Source organism: Aplysia californica, unplaced genomic scaffold (assembly GCF_000002075.1).
Source record: "Aplysia californica isolate F4 #8 unplaced genomic scaffold, AplCal3.0 scaffold00496, whole genome shotgun sequence".
NCBI lineage: Eukaryota > Metazoa > Mollusca > Gastropoda > Aplysiida > Aplysiidae > Aplysia > Aplysia californica.
Window position 1 is genome coordinate 394,821 of NW_004797766.1, and position 5,845 is coordinate 400,665.

Consider the following 5,845-nt stretch of genomic DNA (forward strand, 5'->3'; position numbering starts at 1 on the left):
AGGAGGAGGAGGAGGAGGAGGAGGAGGAGGATGATATACAGTAACGACACCAACATTTCTTTGTCTTATTTTTCCATTCGTTTACATTTATGTTTGACCCAAAATAAATATTTGTGCAAGTTCTAAAAGCTTCACTGTTATCAATTGTCATCCTGATCGACAAGATCCGCTCGGAGGCCTGTCCTATTTTCACACCCTGGAACATATAATCGTCGACAAACATCGAAAACAAGACCTACCACCAAACCCTTAATCCTTCTTGGATACTCCTAATGCCTGTACAAACCGGTTTGCCCGACACCTCCATTCTCTGAGACTCACCTGTGTGGTCTCGGACTGAGACACCTTTTCAGAAGTTTGATAACCTCTCCCCTGATGCCCACGGACTCTTTTTCGAACTACATCTTCCCCTACCCCCTCCAATCACCCCCCCCCCCAAAGGAAAAAGAAAAATAATGGAAAAACGATAGTAATAATTTTAGAAAACGAACACCTTCCTCAAAGAATGACGGATTACTTTGTGCGTCCTGAAAGGACATCATTTTTTAAAAATTATCTTAATTGATATTTTATTTGTTGGGATCTCTGCAGGCGTTTCTCGGTCACTGATCAGACCTCTTTTTTCAAATTTTAAGGCACTTTGAAACTAAATTTTTTACTCACTATTTATTGCTGTAGTTGTTTTGTTGGGTTGTTTTTTTCTTTTATTCTTTATCAAGAATCAGAAACAACAGATTACTACCTCTTGCGGGGTCAATAAACAGTTTCTGTTTATTTATTTGTTTTGATTGGGGGGGGGGTCCTTTGTTTATTAGGTTGATTGCTTGGTTGGGTTGTTATTGTTGTTTTGTTTTGTTTTGGAGGGGTGTTGTTTGTTTGTTTTTGTTGAGGTTTTTTTTTGGGGGAGGTGTTATAATGATGCTCAGCTAGCATTGCAATTGATATCTAAGGGCACAGATAGACAAAGACAGAGGATTAAGGAAGCGCCGTCAGATCAGTTGGTATCGTCTTGAACTGCGGCGTGAATGACCCAAATCGGAATTGTTTAAAGGATATGTTTGGACTTACATTGGGCTATTTGGATTTTCTTTGCCCTTCCTACCTTTGTCTCGGCCACATCATTATTGGACGTCCAGTGGGAAATTTCACATCTTAAATAAAATTACTTGGTTGCGAGAGGAGCGAATCCTAGTCTATACCATCATCATCATCATCAGGTGCCTTGCCGACGGGCGTGGGCGATCATGGACCTCCACTTCACTCTGTCTTGCGTTGCAGCAATGGTGTCTGTTGTTCTTGCTGCTCCGAGCTATGTTGTCATCTTGTCCAGTATCTTTTCCCTCTGTCTGCCTCTGCCTCTCTCTCCCTCAAACTTGTTGTTACAATATCCTGCAATGCTTCTTTCCGCATTGTGTCTACACCACTTACATGTAAAATCAGACTGCACAAAAACATCTAGGGCAATTTGTAATTATAGTATTCGAGATGTAGGTGCTCAACAACTTCACTACCAGGTGCGTCACTTGTGTCATGGGGCAGGTCTGGAGGAAAAGTGCATTCTTTTGTTTCATTTATATTAGATCATGAGCATGGAAGTTATAGCCATTTGTTTTGTTTGTTTTTAAAATTTTGAATTTTGAATTTTGGAAATGTCATTTGTTGCTCTCAAACCGATGAGACGACTTTACGTTTGCAGAATTGGGGGAGCGGGAGGGGGGGGGTTCCCGAAGTTGTGAATGTGTCGGAAGGTGGGGGAGATGGTAACGCACTTTTTCTTGGGATGTGGGGAGGCGTTGGGAGTAGATAGGACGTGAGGTATAAAAGGTTTATATGGATGGGAAATTCTAGGTAGGGTTTCGTGCATAATTGAGAAAAGGCCTTCTACAACCTCTGAGGAAGAACATTCAATCGGAAAGAACAACGATCTTTTGGGACTACTAACAAAGAGCTTTGGCGACGTTAGCATCGACTTCCGTAATGCTTGTATATTCTTTTACTACCATTTCTGCTCTATGTTCCAAGGACTGACCGTGAAGGAGTTTCATTTGATAAAATTCAGTTTAAGCCCACCCCCACACATTCTTGAAATAATATAAGAGCATATTTCACACATGACGCCAGAACGACCTAGTTGTGGTCACAAAGAGAGAGACGACCCCAAATGTGTGCAGTTAGTCAAGTAAGTTTCGATTGGAGAGCTCAGATTCACTTTTACCGAAATAATTGTATTTGGGACGTCTTTTTAGGAGAAAGAGCTACATGTGAATTTAAAGCATTGAACGTACAAGAATGGCTTCTTTCGTCTTTTGGGCTTGGGTAGAAAAACGTAGACGACATTATACTATTTGTTTGGTGGTTATTTCTGGAGTTGCATGAAATGAGTTTTGGGGTTAAAAAAGGGGCTTTTTCTTGGCCAGAGGGATTTACCATTTGAAGGATAGGTATAAGTGGCTGAGGAAACTACAATAGAATAAAAGTCATTGGTTTAAGTATGGGTCCCTCCTCTTATCAATATCTCACTCACAAGCTAAGGCCTCGTACAAAACGCTCCACACGACTGACGAAACGCCGCGGAACTGTGTGAGTTATCAGCCCCTGCCCCCCTCACCCATTCCGGCTCCCACGCGCTGTGATCTAAGAGACCGACGCCATTGTGTTTTTGTCACGGTTATCTCCCCTGGCCCGAGTCCGTCACCCGTAGGAAAGACATTTATCATCGGCCCTGCTTTCAGATTCTGTCGGTGCCCCAAGGGCGGCAAACAGGAGACCGCTGCCCACTGAGTAAACACTGGGCCACGGCGGGCTCTCTCTAACGTTTGTCTACCAGACTCGCCACAGACGTGGCACAGCCAGCCCGCGGGGAAATTTATCACCTGGAAGCCTTGTATCGTTTCAAGAATTATCAGTTTCCTTGTGTAAATCCGTGTTTTGGCTGGTTTGGAGGGCGGACTACGCTAGGCTTGGTGTACTTTGTGAGCCGTGACAAATTGGGGAAGAACTCCATGTCTTGTTTTCGGGGTTCCGACGTGTCAACGGGGCTGTGAGGGAGGGGGGGAGGGGGGGGAGGCAGTGATCCTATGAGACGGCGGGTTGTACCCGTTGTCCAACTGAAGAAATGAGACTTGTTCTCACGTTTTTACGGTCGTGTCTTCCATGGCCTTTGGAATTCTTAAAAATAATTTTACGGACTTCTCAATTCAGAAGATAACAGACTAATAAATGGTTTTCTTGTTCTTCAGTGCTTGGTCTGTTTGGGTCTGCATCCTAATTCAGACATTAAATGTAAGGATGAGTTATGAACTTGACTTTACATTTATTCTACTGATTATACATGAATATTACCCATGACGTGATGCGGGAAGAAACTAGGCGTCTGTCTCTATTGCTGATCGGGGATCTGTCTAAATGGGAAATGGTAAAAAGCCTTGATTCCTTCAAGCCATGTCTCTTCTGGCGCGCGCCCCGTCAGCTTAGTGGGTATCATGCTGGACAAGGGAGCAGGTGGTTCTGGTTCGAACCCAAGTTCTGAACTTGGATTGTTTTGCGGAACATTTAAGGCTCTCCGCTGATTTGGCATGGTCCAGTCAAAGATGGACATTAAATTCGGGGACCCCGTTGATTAGATAATCTTACAGTACTGAAATGATTCTTAAACCGATACAATTTTGCGTTCATCTTCATTTATTTTTTTGGCAGTCCTCTGGCCTTGTTGTCAATTATTTTTGCTTCATAGTATTTCTTATGCCGTGCGCGCTGGGCTGGGTAGTGTGCTTTTATAAAAATAAATCTCAGACTATGTGACGTGATATGTCCTGTAAATAGAATAAGTTGTATGGAGTCTAAAATTCACACATACTATTGGGACGGTCATTATCAAAGCAGAACATTCAAAAGAGCACGCTAGAGGATTCTACATTCTCCAATATGATATTAATTATAATCCTTGAAGTGTGTGTCAGTCAACATACATGAAAGGGTGGGTGGGGGTGACAGGGGTAAACGTCCCTTTATGAAACCAAATAGAGAAACATTATGAGAATATAAATAATGAAAAATATGTAATGTTTGTGTTGGGTACGCATCTCAATACATTTTAGTTGACATATGCAGTGGCCAGGTTCGAACCCTCGATGAGCCTTTCCTGAATTTTGGCAGCGTGATGAGTTCTATCAGTCTTTAAGGCTCGGCCGTTCCGGACGTAAGCTTCAAATCCTAAACATGACAAAGAATGTATATTGTGCAGAGTGTGCAGTGAAGGGACTGTTGTTTACGACGTAAATTGATCCGTGGTGCATGTTCCTGTTGTTCTTTCAAAAACAAGAAGTCCTTTCTCAGCGAATGCGTCAATATAAGGCAAGGGATCCTTCCTTCCCACCCTTTTGTCTAAAAAGTGCTAAACGTTCGCGGAACAATATACAAATTTCAAATTAATTATCGGTTCAGGGGTAAAAGTCAAGCTTCAACCATCCCCCCTCCCCACCCACCCCAATTCTCAAAACAAGTTAAAAGCATAGTTGCGCACACTGTCACGGCTACTGCCTATATTGGGCCGACAGAGAGTGGAGCCCGCGGCCGGGGGTGAATAATAGGTCAAATATGTTTCAAATAGAGGGTTGAAGTAGACTTTTACCAAAACTGGTACCCATGGTAAATGGCAAAAAGCGATAGCGAACAAAATCTCAAGTCATTCACCAGTAAGAGCCTACTTGTGCAAAAGAAGGCGAAAAAGGTCGAGAAAAATGAGAATAATTGTAATCAATTCTTCATTAAAGAGGTAAAGAAACTCCAACAAAAATCCCTTAAAATCTATGCTGTCGTCCCTCAAAACCAAACAAAAATAAATATACTTTTATGTAGACCTGTATGAATAATGTAATAAAAACTTGGGGGAAAAATGAACATAATTGGGCCCAGATTTTCGCGTACAAAGATTAAAGCAGAGGAAAGACAACAACGAAATATCGATTACCTTTACTGGATTTCTCGTCAGTAGTCTAGACTCTAGACGGACATAACAAGATGTTTAGGAAGTACATATTAGTAAAATGCAGTACCGTTAAGTAAGACTGCAGACGAAGACGCAGAAGATCGCTGGGCGAGACAAGCAGTGGACGTTGATAACAGTCGTCAGAGAACAACTCTGATAACGAACTTCTGTGCTGAAAAGTTCAGTGTTCGGGAAGTCAAAGACAAAATTTGTCTTTTATTCCAGCCCTATTCTTTTTTTTTATTTTGTTTTCTGTTTTTGTCGAGCTCTTAACAGTATCTAATAATAACAATAATGAAGATCATTTCTATAGCGCCCACTCCCGTGTCTTTAAAATTTGGGGGGTTTTTTATTTAGACTTCTTCTACAGAAAAACATTGCGTCTCTATGGGAATTTTATTTTCTTCTGCACTCTTGATTACTTTTTTAAGCAATTTTACTTGTTGCTTATTTCTTTCCTTAAGACATAAAAAACACAGTTTCGCTATTATGCGTCTAATATTAGACACACCCTCATCGTCAGACTACGAAGCGTCTGATAGGTCTATTACAGGAACTAAGCTCATGCCACTTAGGCTCTTGAAAAATTTACTTCAGAATGAGAAAATAAAACGTGGTGATTGAGTTCATACGTTTTGTTTTTGTTCTGTTTTGTTTTTGTTTTTGTTTTTGTTTTGTTTTTGTTCTACTGTTTAGGCTACCCTTTCATAGTATAAAAACCCGTAAGATATTTCATGGGAACTGTATAATAATATAATCGCAACTAGATCTAAATAACAATGTTGGGGCTCTCGTGGCCTAGAGGTTAAGGTGTTGGCCTCTCATTCAAAGTCCCGGGTTCGATTCCGGGTAGCGACC

General features: G+C 41.5%; 1 protein-coding gene across 1 annotated transcript in view; it reads left to right on the plus strand.

Annotated features, from left to right (window-relative positions):
• Positions 1-5,845, plus strand: part of LOC101853024 (DNA-binding protein RFX6) — a gene marked incomplete in the record, with an annotated part of 90,512 nt that overhangs the window by 61,798 nt on the left and 22,869 nt on the right.